Here is a 12,525-nt window from a genome sequence, read left to right as displayed (position 1 = left end):
TGAGCATTTGTTACACACTGCATCAATAATAGAAAACATGATGTTCAGGGCATATAGTTTCAGAAAAAAATATTTATTTAGTATAATACAGTAAACACATTTTGTAATTTCCCCAACCTAAAAATATAATAGTAACACAGTTTAGATATTGCGTACTGCAAACAATAGAGTATTGAAGGCCATTTGTACTTAGCATTTGCGAAAATAGAGAACTGCAAACGTCCAAAAGAGGCCACCTCGCTTTGATAGGGATAGGGAACATTGGGAGGCAGAGTACCAAACTCTATGAAGGAGTGAAAGGAGAGACGAGGAACTATACTGATTAGTGTTTGTGGTACTTTGGTTGTGCTAACCTGTTTAATAAAGTACCGTAACTGATGAAAGGGACAATATTTGAACCGTGACTGTGTTGGAATGATTATCTCCGGGGTTTGGGGCTTGGTGGTGCCCTCGGCTGGTTACACTGGTTTGTGCTCCTTGTTGGGTTTTCTTTGGCGAATAAGTTTGGACAGAGAGAGGTCAGACAAACAATGGTTTCAAAATGACCCTCACAATGGTAGAATTAGGGTTACCAAGGCCCACTCTTGGAGCCAGGTTTGGGGACAGCATTTGCTGGTAGGTCAGGAAACCCTCACCTTGCTGGATTTGGCACGAAACAGCAAAGAGGTGCTAGCTTGTGGGCTCACCACTTGCAAGATGAAGGGTGAAGCTCAGGTGTAATGCCAAATTTGTGGCAGGTATAGGCAGGAAAAACCTAGATGGACTAGACCAAGGCAACAGAGACTGGATTTGGGAACTTGGAACATTATCTTTCGGATGGGGAAGCCTGAGCTGGTGTGGGAAGTGAGAAAGCACTGGCTACATACAGTTAATATCAGCTAATATTACTATGCATACTGTAGCGTGCATTCCATGGCCAAACATCTTGAATGAAGGTGGGTTCTGTCCTACTCTGGAGCCCCAATGTGTGAAAGGGCTCAGTTAGGTATAAGGATGCTCATAAGCCTTCGGCTGAGGGTTATGTATTTTGAGTTTTGTCTATATAAATAGAATGTGTAGTGGGTAACAATTAACTCAATGCAGCTACGGGTTACAGAGAGCAAAAGGCAGTGTGGAGTAGTTGTTAATGCTTTAGATTTCAAACCTTGAGGTTGTGGGTTCAAATCCTGCTACTAACACTGTGTGATCTTGAGTAAGTCACTTGACCTGCCTGTGCTCCAATTGGAAAACCAAAAGAAATGTAACCAATTGTATCATAAATGTTCTAAGTTGCCTTGGGTAAAGTAAATGCAAATAAATAAATGAACATGTTGACTGTTGTTTGTGCATAGGATCCCTGTTCTGAGTATCCAGCCTTCTTACACAAGGTGCCTATAAGTGGGACACCATTAGTCTTAATGGGTGACTTCAATGTGAAGGATTGATGGAGATATCTGGAAGGGCATGATTGGGAGGAACAGCCTGCTGCATCTAAACCAGAATAGTGTGTTGTTATTGGAATTTTGTGTTAGTCATGGATTGTCAATAACAAACACCATATTCAAGCAAAAAGAGGCCTGGTACTAGAGGAGCTTGGGCTGAAGGTTGATGATAGACTTTGTAGATGTGTCACCTGATCTGAGGCCATATGTTTTGGTCTCTTTGGTGAAGAGAAGGATGGAGCCGTCAACTGCTCACTACTTGGTAATGAATTGTATTTGAAGTAAATGGACATAGGCTGAATAAACCTGTCTAAAGTCTCTGATCATGATGAATTCTGAGAAAACTTCCCCCATGTGTGGAGTGAGGTCTGAATCGACCCTGTTCAAGATCTCAATTATGGAAGTGGCTGCTAACAACTGTGGTCTTAAGGTAGTCTGGGCTTCGCAAGGTGGCAGCCATTGGACTTGATGGTGAACACCAGATGTGAGAGAAGCTGTCAGATTGAAGAAGGTGTCCTTCATGGTATTGATCCCTATGGGATTCCCCTGACTCGTCTCTGAGGTACGTAGAGGCTAAATAGATTGCTTCAAAAGTGGTTGCAGAAACAAAAGCTCAGGCATGGGAGAAGTTTGGAGAGGCCATAGAGAAAGACTATTGGATGGCTTCCAGGCTGTTTTGGTAAACTGTTTAATACCTCAGAAAGGGGAGGTACGACCTTGGCCAGATTGTGTTAAGCAGAAATGGAGAGGTGTTGCTAATCTTTTCTGGGAAAATTGTTGAGTAATGTATGGAATACTTTGAGGAACTCTTCAGCCAGGTTAACATGTCTTCCTAACAGGTGGCAGCATTAGACAAATCCAGTGGTGGGGGTTCTCAACAGTGTTGTTGAAGTCACTATGGTGGTCTGATGACTCAGTGGTGGTAAGGCAGCTGGAGTGGATGATATCTGAATGGGAATGCTGAAAGCACTGGATATTGTTGGGATACTGTTGTTAACTCATCTATTCAACATCTCATTGTGGTTGGGTAAAGTATCCTTGGGTCTGGCAGATGTGTGTGGTACTGCACACAGTTAAGAAAAGGTGGCCAGATAAGGTGTTCCTGCAACAGATGAATCACACTCCTTATTTGACTGTGTCCTTTAACATGCATTTGATTAATTCGGTGCTGGGTGTGAAGTGGCAGGGATGAGGAATGGCACTTCCAAGTCTGATATTATGGGTCTCTCACAGAAAGGAGCGGATTGCTTTCTTCAGGTGAGGAAGAGTGGCTGCCTTTAATAGAGGGGTTTGGGTATATTGGGATCTTGTTCACGTGTGATGGAAGAAGGAAATGTGAGATTGAGAAGCAGATTGGAATGGCAGTAGCTGTTCTGCAGGTGCTGTACCAAGCTGTGGATAACTGTTAAAAAAATGAAATCATGAGTAAAAGCAGAAATGAGTTTCTTCACAGGGCCACTGGGCTGATACTAAGTGATGGGGTGAGAAGCTCAGCCAATCAAGAGAGCCTCAGAGTAGAGTTGCTGCTCCTCTGGATTGAGAAGAACCAATTGAGGTGGTTTGGACATGTCTTTAGGATGTCCTTTGGGGTGCATGCCTGGGAGCTGGTCCTGGCATGTTCAACTGGGCATAAATCCTGTGGTAGACCCCGGACACACTGGAGAATTTTTTTTTTTCTTGGCTGGCTTGGTAACACTGGGCTAAAACTAAATAACACACCATTAAGACCACATCCGAAGTTGTGTGTGCAAGAAAAGCAGCAGTTGAAGCTATGAAGGTAGAGCAACTAGATAGATAGATAGATAGATAGATAGATAGATAGATAGATAGATAGATAGATAGATAGATAGATAGATAGATAGATAGATAGATAGATACTTTAGTAATCCCCAAGGGGAAATCACATACTCCAGCAGCAGCATACTGATAAAAACAATATTAATTAAATAGCAATAAAAAAAGCAGTGCAAGTTAAAAAATGCAAGGTGGAGAGTTCGAGGCAGGTATAACAATCTATAATCTTGTATAGTGTTAACATTTACCCTGCCTGGAGTATTCCTCCTGGGTGGAATTGAAGATTCGCACAGTGTGGGGGAGGAATGATCTCCTCAGTCTGTCAGTGGAGCAGGACGGTGACAGCAGTCTGTCGCTGAAGCTGCTCCTCTGTCTGGAGATGATCCTGTTCAGTAGATGCAGATTCTCCATGATTGACAGGAGCCTGCTCAGCACCCGTCGCTCTGCCTCAGATGTCAAACTGTCCAGCTCCGTGTCTACAATAGCGCCTGCCTTCCTCACCAGTTTGTCTAGGCATGAGGCATCTTTCTTCTTTATGCTGCCTCCCTAGCACACCACTGCGTAGAAGAGGGTGCTCGCCACAACCGTCTGATAGAACACCTGTAGCATCTTATTGCAGATGCTGAAGGACGCCAGCCTTCTAAGGAAGTATAGTCGGCTCTGTCCTCTCTTGTACAGAGCATCAATGTTGGCAGTCCAGTCCAATTTCCCATCCACCTGCACTCCCATGTATTTATAGGTCTGCACCCTCTGCACACAGTCACCTCTGATGATCACGGGGTTCATGAGTGGCCTGGGCCTCCTAAAATCCACCACCAGCTCCTTAGTTTTGCTGGTGTTCAGTTGTAGGTGGTTTGAGTCGCACCATTTAACAAAGTCCTTGATTAGGTTCCTGCCCACTCCTGATGCAGCCCACAATAGCAGTGTCGTCAGCGAACTTTTGCATGTGGCAGGACTCTGAGTTGTATTGGAAGTCTGATGTATATAAGGCTGAACAGGACCAGAGATAGCACAGTCCCCTGCGGTGCTCCTGTGCTGCTGACCACAATGTCAGACCTGCAGTTCCCGAGACGCACATACTGAGGTCTGTCTGTAACATAGTTTACGATCCATGCCACCAGGTGTGAGTGTACTCCCATCTCTGTCAGCTTGTCCCTAAGGAGCAGAGGTTGGATGGTGCTGAAGGTGCTAGAGAAGTCCAGAAACATAATTCTTACAGCACCACTGCCTCTGTTCAAGTGGGAGAAGGATCGGTGTAGTATATAGATGATGGCATCCTCTGCTCCCACCTTCTCCTGTTATGCGAAATGCAGAGGGTCGAGGGCATGCCGGACCTGTGGCCTCAGGTGGTGAAGCAGCAGCCGCTCCATGGTCTTCATCACATGTGGCGTCAGTGCGACAGGCCTAAAGTCATTCAGCTCACCAGGACATGATACCTTTGGGTGCATCTCAGGATTTTAGGACATGTTATACTCCAACAGACTTAGAGAACTAAACATGTTTTAACTGTGTGGGGCCTAATCCAGGTTTTGAAACTTCTCAAAGGCATTGATAAAGTAGTTCCAGATTAATTTTTTTAATTTAATGACAAATCACATACTCGAGTACTCCAGTGAAAATGGAGGGGAAGTGCATTTAGAACTGAACCCAGAAAAAAAACTTCTATACTCAAAGAGTTGCGGGAATCTAGAACAAATTACTGAGACATGTAATTGAAGCGAAAACCTTGACAACTTTAAGAGGAATCTGGAGGAGATTTTGGGATAGCGTAGCTTCTAACTAAACAAACAAGCTTGATGGACTGAATGGTCTTCACTTGTTTGTCAAATTTCTTATCCTCTTATTCTCCAAAAAGAGCTGGAAACATTATTATTATTATTATTATTATTATTATTATTATAGGGAAGTCTGGGCTGACATGCTTGGCTTTCTGCCACCTCACTAGGAAAAGCAGATTAAGATGATGAGATGGTGATGAATAAGAAATGTATTTCCTGTGAAATAGAAGTGGGTATGTGCTTTTAGCTGCTAATCAGGAATCGATGACTAACCAGGTGACATCAGAAACAAGGCAAGAAACCAACCACATTCTTCAATCACATTAACACACACAGACACACCCACTATAGAAGGAAATTCACAGAGATAGCCTACACAGATGGGGGAAAATGCACAGAGAAATCATCCATCCTGTTAATTTAACCAACATTAGTCACTCTGCATTGATAAGGCTACGAGCTATGTTACCGAAAATGGATGTTTTTTAAAATCTTTTTGATTGGGAATTGTGGAAGAATAATTTTAGGGTAACATAGCATTCATCTTAAAGAAATAGCATAAAGGGTTCATAAATGTGGGAAACCAAATAAAGGTCAAGTGAACAACAAAATGTACACTGAAATATAAGAACTGGTTTAGGAAAAATACTGAGATGGTCAAGTAAATAAAGAATGTACCAGAAGAAAGATAGGTGTAATGTACAAAATGGACTGAAGGATGACTAAGAGATGACTGAGAAATCAGCAGATGTCCCATAAACGAGAATGGACAGTTGTTATGTGCACAGAAATTTCAAGGGTGGTGTCTCATCTCAAAAGGTATAACAAGAACCAGAATATAATAGACTTTTATCTATATATATAAAGGAGAGTCGGGATCCGAGAGACTGTGTTTGTGTGTTTGTGGAGGGACTGAGAGTTACGGCGGGTGGGGGAGTCACGTGATCATCTCCCCTCCCATTCACTTCATTTCTCTCTGAGCTGAGCTCCGCAGCTGACGCGGTCTTGCCGTTCTTTTTCCTTAGTGTTTAGTTCTTTCTCCTTTACTAATTTACTGTTTAGTACACGCGGTACTTACACAGTCACTCATAAAAGGGGAGAAGACTCCGTGCAAGAAATGGGTATTGAAAATAGCTTGGAAGACATGCAATCAACGAGGCCATTAAACGGATCTCAAGAGAGGTCTTCGAGGTTGGAAAAAAAAGCGATTGGTTGCCAAAACCAGGCGATTAAGCGAATATCAACAAGAAACGACTTCTATGTTAGAAAAAAAAACAATTCGCTGCCAAAACCAGGTGGTTAAATGAATCTAAAGAAGACAGGATTTCTAGATTGGAAAAACCACGATCCGCTGCCGAAACTAGCCGGTTAAACGTGCTGCGAAGCGCGCCAGGTCTGCTAGTTTTATATAAATCATTTGGGTGTAAACCAATGAACCAACCAGTGTAAAATGTATGCATTGATTGACACTGTATGTAAATTCAGTAGTTTATAAAATGAACATCAATTCGTTGTTTCTCTGATCATTCTAACCAGGCTGTAACAGACTACTTTTGAAGAATGCTCCCTCCAAGGCATTTTGCTGAGGAGTAATTAAAACATACAATGAACAGCATTTCTCCTGCCTGATTACTAAATTGTTAGAGGATGTTTCTTTCTTTAATAAGATGTTAAATTTCGACCACAGAATTGAATTTAAACCTTCAGCCTAAAAGACAAAAATTTCATTACTAAACCATTGAAGCAACCACAAAAGTAAGATGCTGGTTTTGCCACATAAACAATTCCCCTACAGGTCCCCTTAACATGCATTTAAACTGGTGTCCTTTTCACTTTGAGCATTTATGCGTCCCTCACTTTACATACTTTGTTTCATTTAATAGCTTTCCTGTCTTATTTTAGTCTTAATTCTTAGGCACCTTGAGAGCCACCCTGACTGGAACACCAGTTCATCACAAGAGTGCAGTCACTCACTCAGTTTTTTTTTTTTAGAGTGACCACTCATCCTTACCTGCAGGCCATTGATTTGTGTGAAGACATCAGGGTACTTAAACCAAAAAATAAAAAAAAACAGATGGTTATGTGAAAACTCAGAAAGACCCTGCCATGACTGTACTAGCTTTTGAGGAGGCAGCATCACCCAGTGTACCACCTTGCTGATTCATAATGATATTTGCAACTAAACCAGTAAGCATTAAATAAATGTATACACTACATAAATTATTTATTATTAAATTGTATTATTTATATGTTTTTTTTTTCATTTAGTTTTAAATACACGTGTAATCATATATCAGAACCTTTGAAAACTGCCTCTAAAGGTAAGGATTGCTTTTGTTTGTAGATGCGCCTTCAAAACACAGCTAAGTTTAAAGGACTACCATATGACTTTTTCTTTGACTAAGTGTACTACATACTGTAATGGCAGCACTTGAAACAGTCCTGAGTGGCAATAGGGTCTAGTGTCAACTGAGAATGTAGCAGAGAGCTCTTTTATCATCTACAGCACTGGTCAGAGCTACCTGATGGTATAATGGCCTGGCCTACTGCATGTTTTATATAGCATTCCTCCCATGCCTAAGGAATACATCTGAACTTTAGCTCTGGCATTTGATCGCTGCTGATGTTATTTCATCTTTAGGCTACTAGCATATAAAATTATTTGCACAAAAAAGTTTACTTTAAAATAAAAGATGACATATAAATATTTCCGATAGAGTGACACCAACATAAAGTCAACGCCACCTCTACTGGGTGCCTTGGGATTCAATGGTGAAAGACGGTGTGGCCAGAAGGTTCGGGTCATCAGTGCTGTAACTTTATCTTATGGTTGCATGTGGTTTATTTTCACCTGTAACGCTGTTTGTATTTTCTTCTTCATATCTGTCAAGTAGATCAACCTTGGTCACATTCCCAATGCATTTTAAATTGATATTATTTAGTTGTTTACTACAGTAAATGGCTTCTTTACTAGGGGTTTAATGTCATCTGCATGTTTAAGTAAGTACACGTATTTATTTACTTGTGATTAATGCTGGATTAGTACTAAAATTTGGATTTTTGGTACTGATGCTAGCTTTCACACCTAAATGATACTGAAGCAAACAACTGATAACTTTTCACAAAATAAAATGTAAAATGAATGTTTTTCCCCCCAGAAAAAAAGAATTGACAAAACTGAACTGTAGTAATTGCATAGTGGTGCAATTAATTTAATTAAAGTACTAACCACAGTACCTGTTGAAGGCAGGTAATCATCCATTCTGCTATATCCTAACTACAGGGTCACGGGGTCTGCTGGAGCCAATCCTAACCAACACAGGCCACAAGGCAGGAAACAAACCCTGGGCAGGGTGCTAGTCCTCCACAGGGCACACACTAGATCGCCAATGTACCCTACCTGCATGTCTTTGGACTGTGAGAGGAACGCAGACACAAGGAGAACATGCAAACTCCATGCAGGGAGGACCCAAGAAAAGAACCCAGGTCTCCTAACTGCGAGGCAGCAGCGCTGTCACTGCGCCACCATGCCGCCTGGCAGGTAATAGAATGATTTAAAAATATTTGTTAAAGGGTGGGTGTTGCAGCGTATGCTCTGGGCACGTGGCAAATGTTATCCCGGTTCATCCACAGTTCCTTGGGGGCTTCCACAAGCCATGAAAAGCAACACTTCTCAATTTTCTACCACCTCCTCTATATGTTGTTTTAACTTCTCTTCTGTGAATTGTTGCTTTCTTTTCCAATTGCTGCTTGCCACTGTTCTGTTTAACAAAGAAGTCCTTTAATATATTTTTCAACTAATAGGTTAAATGAATTTTACCTATTAGTTGAAATTTTAATTTCTTTACTTAGTGATATTTTTTTTATTTTTTTCACACTAGCACATGTCTAATGTGACAATATAATGTTTACTATATTTGACTATTGTAATACTTGGGATTAATGTTCCTGTTATTGACAGTCTGGTTTTTGGATGTGGACACTGGAAAGGAGCCCAACAAAGAAGTACTTTAATTTTGTTAAATGTCAAATAATGAATGGCTTCGGGAAACATTTGCAAAACCCACTTGTTCTCTACCTATGTCATTTGTTATCTCATTCATTGTTCACTAAAATTGATCGTTTTCAGGTAACGCACCCCTGAGCCCCTGGAAGAAATTTAGACAAGCAAGGCATAAATACTTTGGAAGATTCCATGTGTTGTCTATTGCTAGTCACACAGAAGCAGCACCACCATGGAGTTGGATTACTTTTCAATGTCCCTGTGTGAGCAACACGCAACTCCATATACCACTTGCAGAGAATCAGCACGCCTGGTCCGTGCTCTCCCTGTGCTTTGTTTTAAACATAACTTTAACATGGCCTTCTCATACAGTAACTTCATTTTAATTTAATCCTGATACTTTGTATATTCAATTTATTATTATAACTATTCATGGTGACTCTAAAATCCGTACTAACCACTACTCTCTCTTCTGTTTCTTTTCCCGTTTTTCTGTGGTGGTGACCTACACAACCACCACTTAATCAAAGCGCCGTGATATTGCTACATTGATGGATTAAAAGCCAGAAGTCTGCATGACCATCATCATCAATGAATGAATGAATTTCCCCTTGGGATTAATAAAGTATCTATCTATCTATCTATCTATCTATCTATCTATCTATCTATCTATCTATCTATCTATCTATCTATCTATCAAGTCCTTCCATGACAACCCTAAATACAATGAGGACTGTTTCATTTATGTTGGGTAGAATGCCCAGAGGGGGCTGGGTGGTCTCATGGTCTGAACCCCTGCAGATTTTATTTTTTCTCTCCAGTCGTCTGGAGTTTTTTTTTTTTTTGTTTTTTCTGTCCTCCCTGGCCATCGGACCTTACCCTTATTCTATGTTAATTAGTGTTCTCTAATTTTAATTCTTACTTTGTCTTTTTTTTTCTCTTTTCTTCATCATGTAAAGCACTTTGAGCTACATTATTTGTATGAGAATGTGCTATATAAATAAATGTTAAAGACAAAGAGCTTACTTTTCAAAAAAGGCAGCATAAAGCAATTTGAGTCACATTTTTAGTAAGATTACTGAACTTTGTGTAATGCTGTTTAAAACATTTTGTAAGTTTGGTGCTTTTTTAGTACCCGTATACCAAGCAAACACTACTTGTGATACGTTACGGGTATCAATATATGCAACCATTCCAGGTCTATACTCAGTGAATGGGGTTATGCAAAAATAAATTGACTTCAACTATATTCAATTCTTGCATGATATACACGGGACACGTCATCTGTGTGTAGTTTGAATATTCTTTCCATGTCTATTCTTTCCACTAAAATGGACTGTAATGAGATGGTCATGTTTACATATTTTTACTAATGTACAAACTGAATGGCACTCCATCCTGTGGTGATTCTTAGTTTTCAGGAATAGGGACTGGCTCCTTATAATCACATACTGGATACGAGGGCTCAGATACCAGAAAGATTGAGCATCTGATATTCAAATTCTAACATAGGCGTTTATGTGTGGAAATGTGCTTGTACTGTAGCTGTTCTGAGTGACAATGAAACCATAGTGAGGCATCTTTCCATTGCATAATCCTGCTTTGCTAATTAACCTAACAAGTCTAAATATGTTTATTGCAAATTCCACTAATGAGAAAAGCATATCAGATAGACACAATATCTGCACTCTAAAAGGACTCTTACATAACTTGCTAATTCTCAAAACAAATTTCAACTTCTATGCAAGTAACAGTTTTCAAGAGACTCATTGTAAAGCCTCCTGGTGCGATCAGGGCATTTGATGCATTTTACAGACAGACATAGATATTCAGAAACAGCATGAGGTTGCAAAAAGCATCTTGTGTTGTGCTTTTTTTTTCTTCCCTTAGCAGAGGCCACATTTGAAAACTGCAGTTAAAGGTTTGAAAATGACTTCACTGCTAGTATCTCTCTCTCTCTTTCCATCTCTCTCTCTGTATATATATATATATAAAGAATACAAATTTAAGTACAAAATTGAATACAATTTAAGTTTCAAAGGAGCTCCTTAAAACTAAACTACAGTATAGTATAAATAAGTACAATATTATTATTTTATAACATTTGTAAAGTAACAGTTTCTGAGAAGATGACAGCTGTAGAAGACAGACAATCTACAGTGCAGTCTGCGATTTTAGTGCTGGTTACAAAAATCATTAATGTTCTCATAGCAAATTGAATTTTTGATGGTACTATTTCACTTCACCTCAGACTCATTTAAAACCTTTACCTTTAAGCTTTGTTGCTGTTGTCTTACTTAAAGTGATTATAAGTTACAATGTTCAGATACCTTTCCATCTCACATAAGTTAATCATCAATTCTATATGTGTGCGTTTTAATCGAAGATTTCAGGTCTAGATCAACATTAATTTCCTAAAACTGCATAATTTAGTTCAGGATTTCAATTTGATAAAAATGAAACACTTTAAAATATTTGTAAACTGCATTACATGATTTATCACCACCCTCTGAAAATGAAAAAAGCAGTAGAAATGTCAGGTTTATAAATGGGCATTTTTCAATACTTATCTCAATTGAATTTTCTTCTACAAGCTGAAGCTCTTTTCTCATATCAGTGAAATGTATTGTGGGCTGTAAATTTAATGTGCCCCTTTCCATAGAAAATTTATTTTAATCTGTTCACTTTCTGTCTTACCTGTTCCTGATTATTCTTGTAGAGAATGGAGCTTATACCACCACAATGGACATGAGGCAGAAATGAGTCCGGCTAGAAATGCCAGTCCATCACAGAGCAGCACTCTAATACAGGAATACAATCAAACCATGCCAGTCAAATGGAAACATTCATAGTGCGCCAAGACGGCACCCTCATGAACCACGAGATGGAAATTCTACCTGCTTAATCACCATTCTGCCGTATTACTTGTTATCTAAATAATAGCTGAAGCTTGATATTATGCACATGCTTGCTGTTACTTATGAAGTATAAGTAACTAAATATGAACATGTTTTGTCAAAATGTATTATAATGCAATTTTATACATTGCATAAAATGTATGTGGACAATTTGTTACATATTTAAATAAATAGCACAGTTAAGATTGTGAAATAGATGCAGAAGCCCCATATTTCTAAAAAGCTTCTGTAAAAAAGCCAAGAATCCCCCTGGGGACAAATAAAGTTCTATCTATCTATCTATCTATCTATCTATCTATCTATCTGATATATAGTGCCTTTCACATCTATCTATTTATTATATAGTGCTCTTCAGTTCTATATATCTATATATCTCAAATAAATACAAGTATAAAGAATATATGTGTTTGTACATATACAGTACTTACATAAGTACACATGCCCACAGTATAGATTCTAAATATACATTATATATACACACTCACATATATTAACTGTATGAATATATTTCTGTATGGTATATAGAGATATATCACCCATAACAGGGGTATTAGACAGATCTAATAGATGTTCATAATTATTTACACTTACTATTTAATTTTTAAATGTTT

The sequence above is a fragment of the Polypterus senegalus genome, chromosome 18 (genome assembly GCF_016835505.1).
Source record: "Polypterus senegalus isolate Bchr_013 chromosome 18, ASM1683550v1, whole genome shotgun sequence".
Taxonomy (NCBI): Eukaryota; Metazoa; Chordata; class Cladistia; order Polypteriformes; family Polypteridae; genus Polypterus; species Polypterus senegalus.
Note: the sequence above shows the minus strand (reverse complement) of the source record.